Here is a 22,327-nt window from a genome sequence, read left to right as displayed (position 1 = left end):
AGCAGCTCTGAAAATCCCCCCAGGACGCTCCTGGAACAACAATAATTCAGTGAGAGTTCACACAACGTTAGAGCTCTGTGAAATGTTAGTAACAAATCTCGCCTGGATTGAGAGGGGGATGCGGTAGGAAGGGGGGGAAGGGATCGGTTTGAGAGGAGACACAAACATTTCCAACAAGGCTGACCAAGTGGGAGTTTTGCAGCAGGAAAATTGTGCTAATGTTCATGAAATGAAATTGCCAAATAGATAAAAGAAGGAGGAAATCAGGTTCTTAGACTAATCCTGCTTCTGAGGTAGAGTATCAACCTCAAAATCTGCATTTTAAAATGAAAGATGGAGAATTTAAGCTAGGAAACTAGGAAGCCAAGAAAGAGAGTGTCAGCTGAGCTCTCAGGAAATGGAGTGACAGAGTTTTAATACAGCTTGTAGAAAGGCTGTTTGAATCAAGGTATGATTGCTCTTGATACCAAAGTAATACTGCGTATGGATAAGTGAACTTGTAGAAGATTTTGACACATGAAGTGTCTGCAGAAATCTTTTCACCCATGTGCTTTTAGAATAAAAAGATACAAGTTACGAAATTATTAGGTTGGGTGCTGGATTGCTTAGGCTTTATCTTCTCATCTTCAGTCACAATATCCTTCAGAACATGTTCTGTCTTTTAAATATTCCTATATCCTTTAGCTTGTATCATGCTTGTGTATTGTGTCCTGGCCTAAACTGGAGCACAGGTTAGTGCTTGCAGTGGGTAGAGAGAGATGCCTCGATGTGGGTGTCCTGATCCAGCACTTTGGGATTAAGTAGAGATACAGCGTGGTCTGTGTTCAGGGCTAACCTCTAACTTGCTGTTTTGGAGATCTTGCGATTGGGAGGCCTATCTCAAGGCGCAGAGTTACTTGATGTCACTAGGGCCCCTGGGTGGCTTAATCCAGGCTTGATAGGATTAATAAACGAATTCTTGACTGAGCCTGCATGTGAAGGCTGTATTGGAGAAAGGCTTATTCTTTGGCCCAACTCCAAGAGAAACTAATCATCATGAACTTCATGCAGATTTACGATTATTCTTTCTATAGAAAGGGTTCAACCAGCACACTGACAGTAATGAAAAGTCTGCAGAAAAGAACAAAGCCAAACATACACAGGGTAAACATGGTATATAGGTTTGTTTCCTTGAAATCCTTTGGATTTTCACGGAGAACTGATGTAGGAGTGCTATCATGTATTAAACCAGATAGAATCGTTATGCTCATCTCAACTCCAGGAGACAGAAATATCATACAGCATTATTTTTTCAAGAGAGATGATATCACTAAATGAAGTGATAAGAAAGAAAGTTACTGTGGTAGCATGAAATATGTCCACTGGCTGCCATCAGCACAGTAATCTTTTATGTTCAAACTATTACACAAAGTAAGGATTATTCAAATGCTGTTCTTTTGTGGCATTCTTTTGGATGATCTATGGATGCCTGTAGAAGTCACTGAAAAGAATACGATCATTTCTGGTTGCTCCTTAAAAAAGTGGTGGTTGAAATAATATATCTATTACATTTCAGTACACACATCTGTACGTATTGAAAATATGGTGTTATAGAAAAGATTTTAAAAGATGCTGTTTAATTATCAAATTTCTAACTAAAAAAAGAATAAAATGAAAGGCTCACCCAGAATTTTAAGCTTTTTTTTTTTCTCTCTCCTTTTCTTTTTTCTTTTCTTTTTCATTTTTGTCACTTAAAGAGGGTTGGAAAAGGTTTTGCAATCTATTTTCAACACTCGGTTTTTAGGTATGCATGGATTTATTAGATTATCTCCTACTTGTAGGATTTTCTTAAATAAGGCTGTGGAAGAGTCATTAAAATGAAAACCAAGGCTCTTTCATAGAGTTTTGGTTGCAGGCTTTTGGCGTATTTTTTTTTCAAGGCTAAATTTTTTACATTAAAATGTGATTTTCCTGCTTCTTACACAAAAAGGACATAATGGGTAGACTGAGGCTGTAGAATTCTTTCCTTATTTACAGCAGCAGACCTGTGGTTTATAGAATCCAGAATCTATCTCAAAAGAAGATTAAAATCACTTGGCCAGCCAGGCAGCACAAGATGGCAACAATTCTTCTGTGATCCTTGCAAGTGATTAGTGTATTTTCAGTACCATGGGGACTGTTAATCCTTGTGACTTAAACTAAGTAGTGTAACTACAGATGTTACTACTTTGTAGATTCTGCATTATTTGGATCTCATTAATGTGTGACATGGTTTATGAGCTACATGATATGTGGTGTGTGAATGGGTATACAAGGACGGGGTGCCTCCCACTTGGGGGGCCGTGTAAAGGCTGAGTTCATTTTGTGTACATGCAGTATGGGTGAGCATAAATCTCAGCTCTGGAGAGTCAAGAAACTGCTTGCTCCTTCCCTGTCCTTGCCTGAGAGGCTAAATGGGATGTGTGGTTAAAGAACAGCAGGAGCTGAGAATATGTTACTGGTGCTGTTATCTTGTTTATTGGAAGATGCTAACATAGTCACGCTCAGGGTATGGGACATCCCTTTTCTCCTGCAAAAGCCCTTGTACCAGTGCTGTTGTGGAATACTGTATGCTGTGTAGTCATAAGTATTTGTGATGATACTGAATAACAACACCTTGATGGGTAGTTGCTTACTAATTCACACTGGAAGAGGGTGGGGTCATCTTAAGATAACCAGGACTCTCCACCCTGTGTTCAGTGAGATGCTACCACGATGTGTCTGTCAGGCTTTGTACTGCTTGTGCCTCCTTGTTCTCCCTTACACTGACACCTAGGGCAGGTCTCCAGGTCTCAGTTCTGTTTGATTGAGATTGAAAATAGCAATTTAATTTAATTCCTCAGCTGTAGACCACATGGTAGTAGACAGCACAGTAGTATTGATGATCCTGTCCTGGATATCATTTCTCCTTGACATGAAATCTAATATCTTTGAAAGACAAATTTGATAAAAGATGACAGCATGTACCCTGGATAAGACCCACATGAGTATATATGTTCCAGAATATCATTTTTCACACGTTTTGCTAATATTTATGAGTTTTGTGTGCTCAGAACCACTACTGGCACCATGACATGGAAACGTAAGCAGCCACTGTATGTGGAAATGGTGATTCATTTCCTCTTATATTCTAGATAGGTATTTGCTTGACAGCTTATCATGAGAAAAGAAGCAAGTAGATGTCCATTACGATGAGAGAAAGAGAGAGTCCTACTCATTCTGTCACCTCCTCTAACCTTTTTGGGCATTGTGGATCATTTGTGTTTCTTAAGATGCTGTGGTAATACATTCCTGTTCATCTTCCACTAAGAGATTCCTTCCTTGTCTCAGTGAAGCAACTGGTAATGATATGGATGCACTTAATATATTTGATTTGCCTTCAGATATTCACATTCCGGCGTAAACATATCATATAGATATCTTCCCCCTTGAAAACAAGTAGAACGTCAAAGAATAGCACCACCCATGTGTTTGCATCACAGGAGTCATGATGAGGAAACTTCAGTAATAACGTTTGCTTTCTGAGATGTATGTGTTTAAGTATATTATTAGTCTGGAATCTATGGGAGGCACAGAAGCTCAAAATGAGTGGAATGAGCCCGTTGCCTAATGGTGATCCTTGGGAGTGCAGTCTGAAATTGAGATGGAAGAAGATGTATTTAGGGTGCAAAGAGCCAGTAGGGCTGTCCCAGGAGCTGGCACTGTTTTCTTTGTAATGTTCACCATAGCGCTTGCTGAAAAACGGATCAGCAGGAAGAGGGTATTGACCCCTTTGATTCTAAAGTGGGTCCTGAATGGGTCTTCTGATAGATTGAATACTCTGTTAAAAAGTAATTCCCATGAAAGCATAATGCTGCCAAGGTAGAGAAAGGGATAAAGGTCAACTTGGTAATAAATGATAGATATATAATAGTCTAGGAAGATGTGCTAAGATTTTCCAAAGTTTGAAGAGGGGTAATTGGTCTGTTAGGTAATTTTCTATTTCTTATAATATCTTGCCTTTTTTTTTTTTTTTTTTTTTTTTTTTTTTCTATTTGCCCTCTTTTTATGTGTTACATTTTGGCCAATTTCTTTGAAAAGCCTGATAGAGACTCATCATGTAGTATAGGATTGCAAACAGAGTAACCATGTAACAGTGACTTTCCAGTTTCCATTGCATCTTGCTCTGACTCTGTGGTACCAGTGGGTCTGGTACCGTGCCATGCCAGTCCCAGTGTGCTGATGTTCTGTTTTCCCATGCTGTATAGTGAATCAATGGATGAAGCTGCACTGTCTCTTCTGGTCTGCAAGCATGTGATTCCAAAGAGCAGTATCCCCCAAAGGGTAATAAACTCTTTAATAACAGTAATGTAGCAACCACAATCATGAAAAAAGTGATTACATTCTACATAAAAATATAAAAGCTCATTTGATCCTGAGGTCCCCTATGGCACATTACCTGGACTTTTATTTAAAATATAACATCTCTTACTTACATCTTATTCAGGTCCTTTGTTAACACTAATATAAAACTCCAGTAAAATTGTCATTGGAGGAATTTAATAAGGAGTGGGGATGGCTCAGCAATCCAAGCTGCTAATTCTGAGTCCCTTCATGAATCTAATCTGGAAAATCATGAGGCTCTCTGCTTGAGTGGTATTACTGAACCCCACTTTGCATACATGAATAAAAGAAGGGAGATAAGAAGATCCCTTTAAAAGCAGGGCTGTTTCCTGTCCTAAAATGGGAGCGCTTCTACAAGCATCTTTCATGACATGTGAAAGTCCCTTCTTGTTTATTGGCTTGCTCTTAATTCATGATGATTTCTCTGTTAATCAAATCCAGACTAGCTCTAGGAATCTAGAATGACACCACGGGGTTTTCTTCCATGTGTCCATCTGAGGATCTGAGAGAAGAAGCTAGCCAGATCCTACTCAATAGTTTGCCTTGTTGTAACTCTATCAAACATGGGTAGGAAAGCAGCCTTCTAAATATTACTTGCCTCCCAGTACAGACAGTATAGAAGTTCTTGAGCCTGTGGGTAGACTTCAAAAGAATCTGAATTCCAGCAGCAAATCTTTGCTCCATCCCTTGTAATCTGTACAGCCAAGCAGAAATATATTCAGACTTTTTCTGCTTTGTCCTTTTTCTGTCAGTACTACATTATTTCCTATTGAAGGCTCCAGGCTTTTTGTTACGTCACCAAGGAATGATCCCCTGTGATGTAACTAAGAACACATGGCAAGCCAATAGCCATCAGCCAGTACAATGAGCTCAGATCAGTTCTGGAAACGGTACTGGCCAAAATGGTGAGTGGAAATGTGGAGTTTTTAACAGGAGGTGTATTCTCAAACCAGAGACAGAACAGAAGATAAGGAAGTGAGTGGCACAAGCAGATCTCCTTGTGAGCACAGCAAGGGTGCTGTGGTGCTTTAGGGAGCTTTAGCTTTGAGGCTGTGGTGTAAAATAATCTGCTTTATGCTGAAGCTTTGAGTGTTCTTGAGGGCCAGGGGCCTACCTTTCTTTCTCAGTGTGCTAATTGTCTTCTCTCTATTGGAAGCCAGCTAATTTAGGCAAAGAAACGTGTTGCTTCTTGTTTTTCAAGTATATCCATGCACTGAAAGTCATTCTGGGAGCTCCCTCAGAATGTTTTGTGGCTGTTAAACATCATCTGTCACTACCTCTTGCATGATGTACTCCCCCCAGCAGCTGCTGCACACGCTGAATATGTCATATACATCAGTCGCTCTGAAAGTGATGCTTCCTACATACAGTCTCCTCTGTATGTTGTAACCCTCTCTATCACTGTTCTTATTCCCACTCTGATCCATTTCTTGTCTCATTAGAGGAGTATGGTCAGTGATGGCTCTAAGGCAGGGATCGCCTCTTTGTCATATATGCATGTAGGCATGTAATCCAACAGGGCTAGTGTTTCTATGTGTTAAAGTGAGACAAATGCATAATAGGAATCAAGGTAATAAGACTGCCTGAAATGAATGTCATAAAAGATTGTGTCTTGCAAAGCTTTCTCATCTTCTCCTCCATGGAGCTGACTGCAGCATCAACTGAGATTTTAAAACGCCTTTGTTTTTGAAGTGATGAGCCTTTAAAAGATAATATTGCATGGGTAGCCCTAGTGAATAGGAGTTGAGGGAGATGCATGCTACCGCGCTCATTCTCTTACTAGTCATTGACTGGAAATGTTCACAAAAGGAATAAAGAGTACATTTGCCTTGTTAATACAATTTGTATTACATATTCATAAACCATTTTATAAAGCTCCCAAGGAAAAATTCAATTGTACTGAAAGCACATAATGGTAGAGCGGCCATACAGAAAACAGGCAGCATGTTACAGAATTAACTGCACAATGAATGAAATGCTATGTCTATAATAAACTCATTCAGATATAAATTATGGGAGAGAAGATGAAATGTTTGTTAAGCAATAAAGCTTGCAACCGTACATGTGAAATTGAATGGGATTTATCATAAAATATTATGGAGGATACAGGCTGAATATGTGTTACAAATTGACTGAATTAAAAATAATCCAAGGAAAGCAAGCTTTTGGGAGACTGAAAATTTTAGGAAATGAGTTCATAAGCTTTTTAGCTCTGACCCAAAGTCCCTTGGTGCCAAGAAAAAGAGAGGCAAGAAAATAAGAACGGAATAATTTCTTAGAGGACCGCAGTTATGTTGTCTTAATTTTAACCTCCTAAATTTTGTCAAATAATCAGACTCCCTGTTGAGCAAACAGCATCTCACTGGAGTGGAGGGTAAGGGAATTTGGCCCACCAGTGTTTGGTTAGTATGATTTACAATGGAAGGCTTTTTTTTTTCCCCTGAACTGTTTATCTCAGTAAGGCCGTTGTACTGAGGGTAGGATAGATGATATTTTGGTTGGACCTTAACGAGATATGCGGTATGTTTTCCCAAAAGACCTTACCAGATATCTCAACGCAAACAACAGAGTTGCTAACGAGCGCATTCTGTGGGATCCCATACCAAGCACCACTGAAGTCCACTTCTCAAAGTTACGCAGCCTAAGCTTTAGCTTTTTACTTCCAAAAATTGAAAATATTTAGAGTTGTTGTTGTTGGGTTTTTTTACAGCATGATGAAAACACTGTTTTTTATTAACAAAAAAAGCTATTCATAGGATCCTTAGAATTCGATTTAAAATTCAAAGGGATGTGTGTGAGATATGGAGATAGATAGAAAGAGGGCAGGAGAAGCCATAGGACAAAGAGGAGCTTCTGTAGGAGCTGTAAGCAGGGCACGCTGGGATCCTGCAGGCTTTGGATGCGGAGATAAGCCAAGCCAAGCTGCAGGCACGGTCCTTATATGCCCACCGACCCGGGATGGCTGCTTCTGCAGGTGCTCGTTGGTGCTGGTGAGACCGAAGGGATAAACACCACACTTTCCCTTGGTTAACCCACTGGCTGACCCATAGGTTTCATTTAATCTCTCAGACCATGCAGCCTAACAGAACCCTTTGTATTTTGTCATTTCGTGCTGTGTAAAAATTAAAGGGATTCCCCTCATCAGAGCCACACGCAGAAAGCACTTGGAGTTGTTAACCAGCAGCATTTTAATTTCAAGAGGTAATGCTGAGCCGCTGCAGGACCATTATAGCAGGGCTAAATATAAACGAGTGAGGAGAAATTAGCTGAAGTGGACTCCATTTTGCTTCCCTGCCAGATGGATGCACTTACCCAGGTGTAAGATATTCTGTGGATATTTTTGTTTCTTTTTTTTTTCTCACTGGACAAACTGCGCTGAGTGCAGACATCCATTGGCCTCCCCCAGCGTATCAAGAGTGGCTGGTAACATTGCCCTTTTAAGAAACGTGGCACGTGCCCAGCACTTTTGGATTGAATTTTATTCATAGGAATCAGGCTATGAAAACCCTCTTCCCTTCAGAGGAAGAAAGGCCTGTTAGCTTGTCAGTCTGCATCTGAAATGCCAAGGGTTCAAAGCTGCTCATCAGTGCTGGTTGACATTCCGCTTTAGTGCCTTTGGAAGTATCGAGTTTGCAGTTATTGACTGCATTGCTGAGTTATCTGTTGTATAAGCACAATTTCCATAAGGGACATAAGGCAGGGGACGTGTTCACCATCCATTTTAAGTCATGGTTGATTTGATTTTCTGTGTGTTTTGTTTTTTTTTTGTTTTTTTTTTCTCTAAACATATTTCTCTCAAACTGTAAATTGTAACCATGTCTTTGATTGTGTTCTGTTCACAGAGCGATAGCATCCATTTGCCTTTTTCTTTTTTCCTTAATGATTTGCTTAGAGGTGTGGAAGGAAGTAGAGGAGGTGAAATACCTTACTCCCCTTAGTTAAAGGCTTTCCAGCCAGAATCAGCAGTGTGGCAGTGGGGGATCCATTAGCACTGTAACAGAGCAGGCAGATCCACTGAACATGCATTTCAATAAGAGACTCAGGACCTCCCATCTATACATTACTATTCAAATGCTTTGTTTTTCTTTGATTAGTGACAGAATTCCCACGCGTTCTCAATACACTTGGGTGAGAATTCTCTGGGAGCACAAGAATTGTAAAGTTGGTTGAGGGGAGAAACACGTCATGTATAAACTGCCCTGGGCAAAGAAAATGCATCAAGTTTTGAAATGCTGCATGCAGGCAGTTCAACAGAAAGTGAATTGTAGACAGAAACACGACATTCACTTGGTACAACATCAGCAAGGATGTCTTATTCAGTCCTGTCTTTTTAGCACTTATGTTATTGCAAGTGAAGAAGCAATATCCCCCAATAAGGCAAGTTTTGTTCCTAGATACATGTGCATAATGATGAATGACCCTTTGGATCTGGGAGAGAATTGATTTTGATGGGAGCTCTACCTTCTGCTCTTAGGGCAGGGTCTTGCCCAATTTGATTTACATGCTCAACAGTTACAATTTACATGGGCCAATCGCAGTGATTAAGTATCCTTCATACAAAAGGGAATGTTACTGTGGGTAAACTAATCTGGAAAAATTAAAGTCATCCTCCAACAGCAATTTGGTTTTTGCAAGAAGCACAAATCTGAGCAAAACCTTCTTCTAAGGTAATATTACCATGATATTTTGATATTCTGACACAGATCTCATCTTGTGGGATTGCTGGGTTTTGTGACATGCCGTAATAAGAGGTCAGAGGTTTCTTATGACACACGTATAATGCCCACTTAGCAGATGGGAGAAACGGGGAGTGTTCAAGCTAGTATATCCAGTAATTTTAGGTGCTGTGATTAAATGCTGAGCCTGCCATCTCTGGAATAGCATCTGCTGGGCCCAGAAGGAGCTCTCAGCTTTCTGACTCAGATGGAAGAGTGCTTTGTGTCTTCCTAAAGGAAGGTCCAGCTCCTGGTCCAGTTGACTGACAGTGATGTGCTGTGTGCCAGCCTCTCCCTCGGGCTTAATGAGAAGCGGTAGGTACAGTGAACCTACGTGTCTCTACTTGTTTATGCAAAAAAAGAAAGAAAATTGGCTCCCAGAATTAGTGAGTGCTTTTCAAGAATTTTGTCCAAACAGTTTGCTGCAGTGAGTCAGTAGCAGAGGTATGAACGGAGCCCAGGGCTCCTCACTTCTGGCCCCATGCACTAACCACTGAGACCGTTTACTTTTCTAGCCAGGGCCAGAGAAAAGATGTGAAAATACCACAGGCAAAATTTGGTTTTTGCAATTTTTCCACTCAGTTTTGCAGACTCAGGAGGTTCGGTTAGCTTTCCATGTTGAGCAAGAATATAATATTGGCTCTGCTGTGAAGTTTTGCACTTCTAGGTGTGTGAAAGATGAGTCTTCCCTCATGCTTTCTCAACTGTGAGCTCTGCGTTGAGGGGGAGTGGAGATGTATGCTGAGTTCTTTGGCGATGGGAACAGAAAGATGGCTGAACAAGCAGAACTCAGCCACTGGGGCATTGCACGTGTGATGGGAATGCTCACTGGCCTCCAAGACTCAGTTGCAAAGAGAATGGAGGATGGGGAGAACAGGCAGGCCAGGTAGAGCCTGTAGTTGGCAGCCCTGCTCTGTTCTGCTTCTGGTGATCCAGTCTGGGAATCAGCAGGCCAGTGGTGCCCCGTCATTAAGGAAAGGCATGTCTGTAATTAATGGCAAATGGCCTGATACAATAAAAGGCATGTCTGCCTTCTGCATTGCGTAGCCCGCATAGGGCTGCAAAAGACGCCAAAGAAAATCAATGTTAAGCAGCTTGTATGGATTTGTGCAGACCTATACAGTGCCAAAGTCCAGACATATTTCTCATCGAGCTGAGTCCTCGTATGTTTTATTTATAATTTAATGCTAAAATTTATGAAGGAGATGCATGGCAGAGGGAGAGCCCATAACCTTGTCATTCCTTTTCTTAAAGCAGCAGCTACTAGATCTTGGAAAGAATTACATCCTCCTCCTTCTCTCTGAATCCCCATCATAAAACGTAACACGGTAGAAATTCTTTTCCCTCTGTGTCTGTTCTCACTGAACTGGCTGTACAGCTGAGTTGCCCACTGTGTGTCAGGCAGCAAGTTGTTATCGAAATCACTAACTGCCAATCACTTGCTCTAAACTAAATCACTGCAAATGTTATTCATCAAGCATGCCATGTTACATTACAGGCTTCTATAACTCAAACACTTAAGGTATGAAAGAAATTAATTTCCTGTATTATTTTCCATGAAAACAAATAAACAGCACTGGGTGCCTCTTTAAAGTCAATTGGAGGATTGATTTTAATTCAAATTATGTTTTGCAATAGTTTGAATGCTCACCACTAGGAGCTGAAATGGTGACATTTCAAATACGGATACTGAGATTTCAGAATGCCACATGCTATCAACATTTGTACCAAAATTTAAACCATTGCCATAAGATAATAAAGAGAGTCTACATTACAATATATACAATATAACAGCAGCATTCACAACCCTGTTTAGAAGGAGGGAAGGATTTTTACAGAATGCAATATTTAGAGAGGTTTTTATTTTGCAATTTTGAACCATGATGTCAAAATTACATTTCCCCTGAAGCTGTGGATTAGGCTTTCCCTTCTCTCTGACATCAAACACATTTGTATTAGGGAATCTCAGATGTAACGGCAAGGTGCAGGGTGTCTGCTGGTGTATATTCATCCAGGTAAGCACTGCAGACCTGGCAGAGCTTGATTGAATTGCACTTAAAAGCTGAAAGTGAAGAGTCTGACAGGGAAAGAGCACAGGTTCCTGCAGTGAAGATCTAACAACAAGAGAACCTAAAATGTTTTGTTAAGTTGCCAATAACAGGTGGGAGTCCAAAACTCACCCAGCATTCCTGGGTAAGCATCCAAACGTTGCATGTATTCCTGTGTTCGTGTGAATTACCCAAACAGTCTGGGTCAGCAGAATCTGAGCTAGGAGTCTCAGGAAGGGCTGTCACATGAGATGCCTGGTTAAGTTGGGTTAAACAGTTAAATATTATCACTTTTATAAGTGAAAGAGAAAAGAAATTTCACATCATCAAAACATTTCACTTTTTTTTAAAAACAAAAACATTTGTTTCCTCTTTTGTTTCCCCTTTTTCGGACCATAAATATGTCAGTTGTTTAAAAGATGGGGCTGCCCTTATAAACGTATCGAAGATAAGCTAGGTTGTAAAGGATTCAGGTTCATGAACTGTGTTTGTACAGTCTATTGTTTAGTACTCATGAATAATTGATTCTTGTCCTTCCTGCACAAATATTCAGTCAGATACCATTCAAATTGATAGCAGGTGTCTGATCTAGGAAAAAATGGCTATGTTCTTAAGATGAGATGTGATTGTAATACAACACAACTTCAGCAGTGGAGTGCAGAGCAGAGTCACACATTTCAAACAGGACATTTTAAGAGAGAGAGTTTCTAAATGAAACGCCAGAGAGTGTAATTGTCTGGCGTATTCTGGGTAAGTAACCATCCCAAAGCACAATTATTACATGTTGTAAGTATGTATGTATGTATGAAATGGAGAAAATATTTAGAAAATTACTTATTCCAATAAGAATTTACATTACAGAAAGAGAAGAATATAGTTCTGTGTATACTGTAATTCCATAGGATTCTTACATTCCCAATATTAAAAACCTGCCTATGATTTCCTCAGACCATGTGATGACCAGGAGACATAGAATAATTGCATTATGTGATATATTATTTAAGATCCGGTAAGAAGGTGCCTGTTTTATAAAGCACAGCTTCTTTTCAGATGAGTTACAGCTTTCCTCTACTGGAAGCTTCCTATAAGTCAGTGTATAGTAAAGCAAAACAAAATGTGCATAGAAACAGAGCAGGGTGCAAGACCTGCTAGTGTATCCTTGAGTCTTGGAGCAATGCTCCTTTCTTGCTTAGGGAGGTTTGTTGATGTGAGTGAAGTTATGCCTGATATGGCGGGAGTATCTGCGGAGAGAGCATAGATATATAACTAGAATTTTGCTCCCAGGCACATGAAAATAAATCTGAGAAGTCAGAGGTCCAGTATGCTCCAACTGAAGCAAATGCAAGTTTGGTCATTGAATTAGCCAAGAGAAAAATCATGTCTTAGTTGGTAGTGTGAAATACTGAGTATTTTCCCTGTGTAATTTATGATACTAATAGGAACTCTTTGGAGGAGATGTTGAGCAAATGTTTAAATATATATATACATATATATATGCCTCTTAATTCTGATCCACTGTTACCCAGTGCATGAATTTCCTTTCATCCTGCAAGGTTATTTTTACAGTTACTATTTTTATTTTGTTGGGGTTCTTTCCCCCCTCTCTCCCACCCTCTGAATTCAGTGCTTAAAAATGTGAAATTGGAAATTATGAGAATTATTTTCACCTGCTTGTCAATAAGGACAATTTTCCCTATTTCTTTGTTTACAGGGCCTGTGTTCTCTTTCCCATCTCAATGGCTGTATCGGTTTAGAAGAGAGGTTCTGTTGTGTAGCATTCATGGCCTATGCAGTCTTTGACCATACACATCTGCTTACCAACATGGAAAGGTGTTTATATGTTTACAGGCAGGATGAGCTCAGGCCAGTCATTAGATCAATGAATGGTCATGCAAGAATAAGGTTTTTTTGTAGTCCCATTGCATATTTTAATTGGAACCTGGCAGTGAACAATTCTCCCACATCCTTCAGCCTGCCTGCTCTCTTGTGTTTCCAAACAGTTCATTCAGCCATGGAGTTTTAACTCTCATTGTTTATCTGCATCTTAATAATGGCTGGCAATTCTTGAATTCTCAGGTACCTTCCCCCCCTCTCCCAAACCTTCAGAGCCATCTTTCAATCCTCCCTGCACTCCATCCATCCAGTCCCCCATCACACAAACATATCAGCACGTTGCAACTTTCTGCTTGAAGCAGGGAGAAGAGGCCAGGTGCTGCATCTGTTAAACTAACTGCAGGCATCAAGGTGTTTGAGAGAGCTCTGCTCTGGTCAGATGAGAATCCCTTTTTGGGCTGCTTATTTGGGTGAAGTGTTTATGCTTCAGAGTGTCATAAAAAAGAAAAAGTTCTCATTTCTTTTTTGAATACGAAACAACTGTCCTTCTGAACGCCCAAAGAAGCGCTTTTGTTGTACTCGATCTGCTCAGGATTCCAGTGCATAAATCCCAGTATTTTTAGGGACTGCAGACCCTGAAGCCAGTAGCATGTTAAAATGCTCAATCTTCTTTAAATATTACCCTTCCTCTGACCTTCCTTCATTTTCCATGCTGGATTCCACTTCTGAATCTATTCATTTTGAATAGGCAGCAAAATCCTTCCTTGGAAGAGACAACACAGATACACCTTGCCAGCTGTAGCAGTTCGTAATGTATACATTACTGAAATATTGGCAGTAGTTTCTGAAACCACAAACAGAATTAGTTGTACCCAGAGAAACATACTTTCTTTTGGTGGCTTGAATAGCCAACAATTACTAAAAATATCTGCTCATTTCTATAACTTCAGAAGATAACACAGGATTTAGTTCACAAGTGACATAATGCATGGATCAACTCTTCATAAAGACTTCTTTTTCCCATGTTATGTTAAAACTATTCACATGGGGCAGCATACAAAGGGAGATATTTCTTTTTCTGTTTTATTAAGAGCATGTAATGCTTGCTAAAGGTTTCAAGTTTCTGCTTTCCAGTATTAAACAGACCAAGCTCAGTTGCAAACGTTGTACTGCAAACCCTGTGCTTATGTGCCTAACTGAGCCCAGGAGAAACTGCGGCAGTGTTTGTGACCTATTACTTCAGGTAGACGTGGCCCTCTGTGGGATGGGTCCTCTCAGCAAACATGCAGAGCAAGCAGTAGCTTTGGGTAGTTTATAGAGCTGGGACAGGAGAAGGCTAAAGAGTAAATAGGATCAAAGCCATCTGTTGAAACACCATAGCAGAGAGCTGGTGAAGAGATGAACTGTCATGGATCATTGCAGTAATTAACCTAAACCTGAAAGACAAAACTTTTGTAATCTGGACTCTAACAGTGTTTTTTGGCTTGGAATTCTTCTTTTTCTTGTTGATAGTAAGCCAGGATTTGGTAGTGTATTCCTTTTACTTTAATGAGAAGTCACTTGATAACCAAGGGCTGCTACAAAGAAGGAATGTACCTTTTCAAAGGGAGAAAAAGAAGGGACCAGGAATTCATAAGCCAGTCAGCCCAGCAGTTATTCCTGGAAATCCATTGGAACAAATCTTGAAAAAAGAAGTCTTTCTAGCCATTCAAATGATAAGGAGGTTGTAAAAGATAGGATAAGATTGAAGTGATTTGTTCTCAGCAAATCCATATGATTCCTTTCTCTGAAAGAACAACTTGCCTGGGTAAGGGGGAAAGATACTGCTGAAATATCGTGATTTCAGGTTCTGTTTTTGTCTCATATGATGTCCTTGTGAAAAGGTAGGAAAAAAAGTTCCAATAGAGAGTACACAGCTGAAGAACTGCATCGGACACCTTAGAAATCAAGAAGGCATCTTGAATTGAGAGGAGTGTGACAATAAAATATGTGTTTTATAGAAGATGACCTGTGAAGAAAAGTTGTGGGAACTGATAAGCCTACAGAGAAATCATCAGGATAGTCTTTTCAATATGAGAATGTTGTGCACAGGATGGTGCTTATTGTTCTCTCTCCACTTGAGGGAATTCGAGAGAAACCAATTTAATTTTCAGCCAAGATGCATTAGGATGACTGGGAGGAAAACTTTCTGACCGCAAGGGGAATTGAGTAATGATGCAGACTTCATCAGAGGGTTTCCAGAACAGGGCAGACAGATGTTAAGGGGGGGGAGTCTGGCGCTACTAACAATTCAAAGGCTGGGGAGGTCCTATCCTGGCCTGTGTTATTACCTGGGAAGAGCAACCCAAGAGAAAAGCTGCTGCCAAGAGAATAGGAACGGACAGTGTTCTTATCAGATATTGATAAATTGCTCGCTCTTAGAGATGGAGATGGTATTACTTTCAAGATAAAAAAAGTTTGCTCATTATAAATTGATGGTAATATGCGTGTTTTTAGATCTACAGAAAACAATGTAAAATGTTATAAAGACATAGCATACCAATGATAGACTATCACAGTCTATTTATACGTTCTGATAATAGGCCTAACTCCTTATTTTAAGCATCAATTACATTGTGATCTAATAAAAGATTAGGTTCTTTTAGAGTAACTGTTACTAGACTCACATGCAGTTTTAATTCACGTACAAATGTTTGTAGGCCTCCTGAGAACTTATAATAATAGGACAGGAGAGAATGATGCAGAATTCATTTTAATTTGCTTGTCTTGGAAATACCCTTTGCTGTTTATATTACAAATTTCAATGTACATCTCAGAGGATCAGAGCAAGTATAAATATCTATACCAATTTACAAGTGTACCATTTTTAGAACCTCTTGTATATTTTCTGGTTAGGCGTGCTATCCATTATCTTTTGAGGCCCATTTTTCTTACAAATATGAAAAACAATAAGTAGAGCTAATGTGCAGAATCCCAAAAGCTGTAGTTGGGAGCATAACGTGAGCCCCACATGCTCAATTTTAGATGTACCTTGCTTTCATCCTTAGATGAAAGAACCCCGCCGCTCACCTCTGCCTCCCCACTGCCAACAGCAGCAAGGCTGCAGTATCCAAAGTTCAGCAGAGATTTCAACAGTTCTCGATTACTCTTGATGAATCTGTAAGGTACTCCCGTACTCATACCCAGACAGCGCGTACTGATGAGTTACTCAGGTGTATGATATTACTTTGGTCTGCTGTCACTTGGCTGTTTGCATTTCCGCTTGCTCATCAGCAGTGACCTATCTGCAGTCTCAGCTGACTTGGCTAAAAAAGTTCTATCAGTAAAAAGAATCAGAAGTACACCAAGGGAAGGATAGTGTATTACTTTGTGATGGTAGAGCTTGGAAGTGTTGAACTTTTAGCTCATTAAGCAATGAAATCTTGCACATTTTCAAGCTAAAGAAAAAGAAGAAAAAAAAAAAAAAAAAAAGGAAACTTCAGTTAATACTTCAGTTAATCCAGAACATCTTTGTTTCTTTAATAGAAACATGTTTCCTCTTTAGCCCCCCTACCCCCCCCCACACACACTTCTTTATGTGCTTTAAAGATCATCCTCGTTATGTCTGTTGAGTTGCCCAGCAGCCAAAAAGCATCAGAGCTGCCACTAAATGAATTAAATTGACAAAAAACATGTCTGAAATGGTGGGCAGGCCACTCCCATTGGGTTATTGTATGCTAAGCCACAGATTTTAAACAGTTAAGAAAACCAATTAGTATCAAGCAAGCATACAATACCATTTTGTTCTGTAATTCTACCTGTCACTTTTTTATTTCCCATTTCGTTCTCATCTTTCTTCATAATTGGATACGAAAATGCTAAGCTGTAACTGCTTGTGCGAAGAAAGATGAGAGACACTCTGAGCCCATCAGCGTGTGTGTTAGACGCTGAGCACTGTGAAACTCCAAAATCAGTTGGAAAGTGATGATTCAACCAATAATGTACAGTATGATATATGTAACGAAATGGGAAGCTAGAAAGAGCTGAGCTGTGTGGCTTAACTGCTCTAATAGATGCTGTGTTTTACAGACCAATGCTTGAACATCTGTATTGGATAGTTTCTAGTGAGGAAACAGCAGTAGCCATAAAATAGTCAGCAATATCCTATATATAACAATGAAGGCTTGAGGACAAGGACACTAGGTTATGGATTTCATTCTTTTGCTTTACTGAGAACTTCAACAACAACAAAAAGCAGGCGAACAAGTGACTGATGTAATGTCTCCTTTGACACAGATTGCATTCCAGCATTTTTAATAACTCATTTTCCCAAGGGTGGGGTGGTGGGGACAGCTGAAATATTCCCTGTGTTTTTTAAGGAAAGACCCAGATTTCTGTGTTTTTTTCCCCATTCTCAAGCACTTCTTTCACAGTCCCCAGTCCTGAGGTTTTCAGCTTACAAGTTGGGTGCTGGCAAGCTGAAGGGCAGTGATTTGCCGTGCTGTTTGTTTTCTGACTAGGATCTGGAAATGAGCAGATGCTGCTGATGGCACAGAAATGACTGAGTGGTGGAAAAGGGGTGGAGGAGCACCCATCTTCCCCACTTTCAGCTTGGCCTGGGTTCACAACAGCACAGCATAGACAACATAATTAGGGTGCACGGATGACTGTCTTTTGCACAACTGGTTCCTTGGCACTGGATCCATGGTTTATTTCTCACCAGCTTTTAAGGTTAAAATGCTGAATGATGTCAGCAGATGCTGTCAGGTACTCAAAGTTTTTCAGTTTCAGACCACAGTGTTACATCCATACTCATTTCCAACTGTTTGTATGAGGCCCCCAATAGGGGACTAATTCTGTATGGTCCTGCACTTTGTTGTTTTCTTTGAAGAGGCGAAAACTCCTGTTTGCTATGTACAGTTTTCATCTTCAGTGGCACAGCGCATCATTGATCCTTGCTTCCACCTTGCAGAGATTTCTGCTCTCTTATTCTGCGGTGGATGAACCGAGGTTTGAGCAGTTCCCTTGCGTACTTGTGTTTATGGTATATTTCCTGGAGTAAGCAGCCTCTGCCATTTATTACAACCTGTGTTTGTTCAGGTTATACTCATCATAGAGCTGTTAGTCAATATTTGACTCCGGTGACCATACAGATAGAGAAAGGTGCGTTTACAATTACTAGTAAGGATGTTCAGAACTGCTTGTTTTTTCCTGTCTCAATATGGCCAGGTGCTCAGAGTCCTTCACGCAGCTGTAACAATTTGCTATTCACTGCTTAAGACTTCTTTTGGGGCTTAAAAAGATGCATGTGGTGCTGTGCTTACATTTGCTGTGCTGAGAACTCCAACATGGGTAGAGCTACCCTGCAAAATGCCAGCCAGAGCAAGACAAAACAGCAGGTTGTCTCTGGCCTTTGGCTGGGTTTGCCTTTACACCCCGGTGAGATGAATTTACATTTCTTAGCTGTATTTTTATATGTTTCTCATTTGTTCTACAAAACCACATTGGAATCAGCCTGGCATTTGTAGCACTTAGACTTCATTAGGGGCTTGGTGTGATTGTATCCTGTCTTTATTATATGAAACACTTTTTGGCTAAAGTCTTGAATTATCCATCTTATGCATCTTATATTTAGAGGCAGACATGTCTATGAACAGACTCTGCTCATTCAAAGTATGGGGAACTGGGGGAGGAGTGCACAGGGCCTACGCATATCTGGAAAAAGAAGGTGAAAGGAGAAGATCCTGTTTGCCTCTCTGATGCACTTTGAAATCCTCAGGGCCCATGGCTGAAGGCACTTCCTTATTGGCATCATCTTCCAAACACTTTGCTGTAAGTAAGGCTTTCATAGGAAGTAAAGTACTGCTGTATGAAGTTCTGCTGTTGTGGCTCATTCCTGGCGTACGTAACTGGTGGAACTGTGATTTTTCAAGGAAGGAAAAACTCTTCCTTATTTCTAATATAAAATATATAAGTTCTGACATTGTATTTACAAATATTGAAGATTAAAAGAGTATTTTATATCTTGGCCAAACATAATAATTTGATTGTACTTCTTTAAACAAATATTTCAACTGCTTTTGGCTTCTGTTTTTACCATTTTAGTTCTGCATCAATAACATGCACTGCACCGTAAGGAGAAGAACCTTCTCCATTCTCTGTCTGTGTTAATATCAGAGTTATTTAATTTATATACACTACATAGCCCTACAATAAAAACTGCATAGTTGCAGGTATACCGTGCACCTTCTGGGACAGCAGAAGCTTGCAAACTGAAAGCTGTTCTGTACAGCAAAGCCTCACCTTTGGTTGCTCCCAAAGAATCAGAAAGAGCGTGCATCAAACCTGCTAGAGGTTTCTAGAGTTGTGAAATAGAAATTTCTTCATACAGAGGTACCAGTAGCTGTATCTAAATTATCAGATGGGTGTGCTGAATCCTGTGTGCCACATACTTGATCTTGCCCTTGTTCCAACCAGGAGTCAACCCAGCTCTAGTCCCACCCAGCCATGTGGGTTTTGTTCTTGTTTTCAAGGTTCTCTGCCTGCATCTTCCATGACATTAATCTTACTGCTAATCTTGCTTCCTGGCTTGCACGTCTCTCTGGATCATCTCTGCTTCATGTGGAGTTTGGGTTCTGTTCATTCCTGGCCATCCTAACTCTTCACCTTTGCCAGGGAGCTTCATGAGATTGAAGGAGGATATGCTTTCCCTTTGTCAGTGCAGAAACTGGCTTATCCCAGGTTCATTTTGTCTTCTCAGTGCTACTTCTTTTGGGGTTGAGGAACATCCAAACGATGGGTGATTATTTCTTTACCTTCCTTGTGTTTTGAAGTGTCTAATTAAAATGAACTAAAGATAATAGAAACAAGCAGTAATTTTAAGACCCCCATCCCAATAGTCTGATTCTGCTATTACTCATAAATATTTGGAGTTAGTTTGGTTCCTCTAGAGTTTCTTAGCCAGTAGTGTTATAAGGTGAGAGACAGATTGACATAGTCGTAGCCCCAGCTCGATGTCACTGTGATTATTATTATTTCATATGTAGCTTTAAATGCAAAGAACTAGATGGGCAGAATCCCAGTTTAACCAGAATCCATACGTATGTCCCTGACTGAAGCGGACCAAGTCAGGAGGCTGCTATCAGAGTTAAGGTGCATAATGCATTTCAGTGGTCTCCTGAACTGGGGAGCACTTTTTTCCCATCATAATGTAATATTTTGCACAACCAAAACACGTAGGTTGAAAGGCCAGAAAATGAGTACAAGCTGTAATACTCTTGTAAAGGGAGGGGTAGGTGGAAACAAAACCTAAAACCATTCATACATTTTAAATGGTTTCCCTTCCTCCATTCATACAGTGATACAGAACAGCTGGTCATGAAACCTGGCTGCATATTTGTAAAATGGGAACAGATTACTAAATCAAATTTGTTGACCAATTTTCAAGTATGTGGCCTTGAGATATTAAACACACAAAAAAAAGGAAGGGGGGGGGCTGCATTGACTAAGGAAGAGAGGGTGGCAGGCCAGTTCTGTGAGCATTTCATGCTGGTGGGATGTGGGGGAGGGAATCTAATCGCTAACTTTCGTGTGAGTACCCAGCTAAAACCTCAGGGAATTTTATATAGTGCATGTTGTCAGTATTTTAATCATCCACAGCTGTCAAAACTCTTGTAACCCGCCTCTTCTATTTAAAATGTGTCTTCTAGGCATAAAATAATTAAAGGTGCAGGACCATAAGGTAGGCTCAGAGCCGCTGCAATGTGACAAAACTCCACATATGAAAGGCATTATTTCAGGAAGTTTTAAATATAAATTTTGTTTTGTCAGAAGGCTGCAGGGCACACATTTTCTATACTGTCAAGCTTGATAGTAACAATATTTATATTTCAAATAAAAAGATTAAATTGCAGTCTTATGTGTTTCTGGTTTTCACATAGTTTTTACCAGTGTATCATAGTGTTCCATATCAGTGTGTCATCGAAACTTTTTTTTTTGCTGACACCAGTTTTGCTTTATTGTAATATTAAGTCTTGTACTGTCAGTCCCTGAATTGAAATAATGAGGGCAGACAGTAGTTTAGTTGACTTACCTATATCTCCCCTTTCCTTACACCTCCCTCCCCCCCCCCAAGTAAACCTGAAAACAACACAAAATAGAAATGAATTCCTTCGAGAAGGCGACTGTAAAGGCAGAGGTTTGGAGGCTGTTAACGTGCGATATCTTTGTGTGTGTGTGTGCATGTGCTCACTTGTGGATGTTCATGTAATCTGCCGGTGGGTTGTGTGTGCACCTCAAGACCCCACCTTGCAAGTTCTCATTCATATTGCTACCACAGTGCTCATGTGCTTTCCAAATGGATTAAAGGTTAGCAGGAGGTGCAGATGGAAGGGGAGGAGAGGGCAGTGTGATTTATGCATATTTTGATCTTCTGTATTTGTTTGTTTTTAACGATAAAAGAATTAACCCAAGGAATGAGTGCAATGGTTGTTTGGATCTGTCTGGTTGGCGGGCCTTGTGTGCCACCGCTTGTTAGATGTTACTGGTGAACTTTCTGTTAATGCCCATGGGCCCTTTGTTCTGCATTGTTTGGAGCTCTGCAGTCCCATGAGTCTGAGTCCCAGGGCTGGGTTTGTGTCGTCTGTGCAGCATCAGGACTTGACAGAACAATGGGGAGAAATGCAAAAGGGTTCTGACTCAGGCTCATGTTTGAATGGCCGATTGGAGTCACTTAGCTGGCCAGATGGGGCTGGGTTAGCTCCTTTTGGGTTGAAATGTGAACATTTCATCACAACTCCTTTTGTGTCAGTTGGAAACTGGCAGAGGCTTCCTTAGCAAATACCCCCATTTCTACTCTCTGCAGCATGGTGAGGAGTTTTTCCTCCAGTGCCAGACAGTAGAGGTTGATGTGTACAACTTCTGTGACCATTGTGTGGGTGATGAACTGAGTTAATCGGAAAAGTGATTCAAAATTTGGATGCTACAGAAACTAGCCCCTATTGCTGTCAGCTTAGGCATCGTGTGGTCTTGGTTCTTCTTCTTGCTTTAAGCCTTTAGTCTGTCATTTGGCCAGTCAAGATTTTACAATATTGAAGATAAAATTAGAAGCATTAATGATGATGACTATGATGGAAAATGAGGAGACTGTCTCATGAAAGGAATATGTATTTCTTTTGTGAATACAGATCACAACAGCAGCCAGCTTAGTATAGTTTACTGGGGTTTATAACACAAAAAGTAAATTGTGTGTCCAGAATGTTAGTTAAACTAACATTCACTAACATAAGCTAACTAACATGCCAGTGTCTGACCATGTAGTACCTATGAATATTATTATGTCTAATCATTCTA

General features: G+C 40.2%; 1 protein-coding gene across 1 annotated transcript in view; it reads left to right on the top strand.

Annotated features, from left to right (window-relative positions):
- The window catches only part of LOC107319375 (uncharacterized), a 343,742-nt gene that overhangs the window by 166,164 nt on the left and 155,251 nt on the right, over positions 1–22,327 (top strand). The gene's annotated exons all lie outside the window — the stretch shown is intronic.

The sequence above is a fragment of the Coturnix japonica genome, chromosome 6 (assembly GCF_054131305.1).
Source record: "Coturnix japonica strain WE chromosome 6, WE-NBRP24, whole genome shotgun sequence".
In the NCBI taxonomy this organism is placed as follows: Eukaryota; Metazoa; Chordata; class Aves; order Galliformes; family Phasianidae; genus Coturnix; species Coturnix japonica.
Note: the sequence above shows the minus strand (reverse complement) of the source record. Positions and strands in the feature narration are given on the sequence as shown.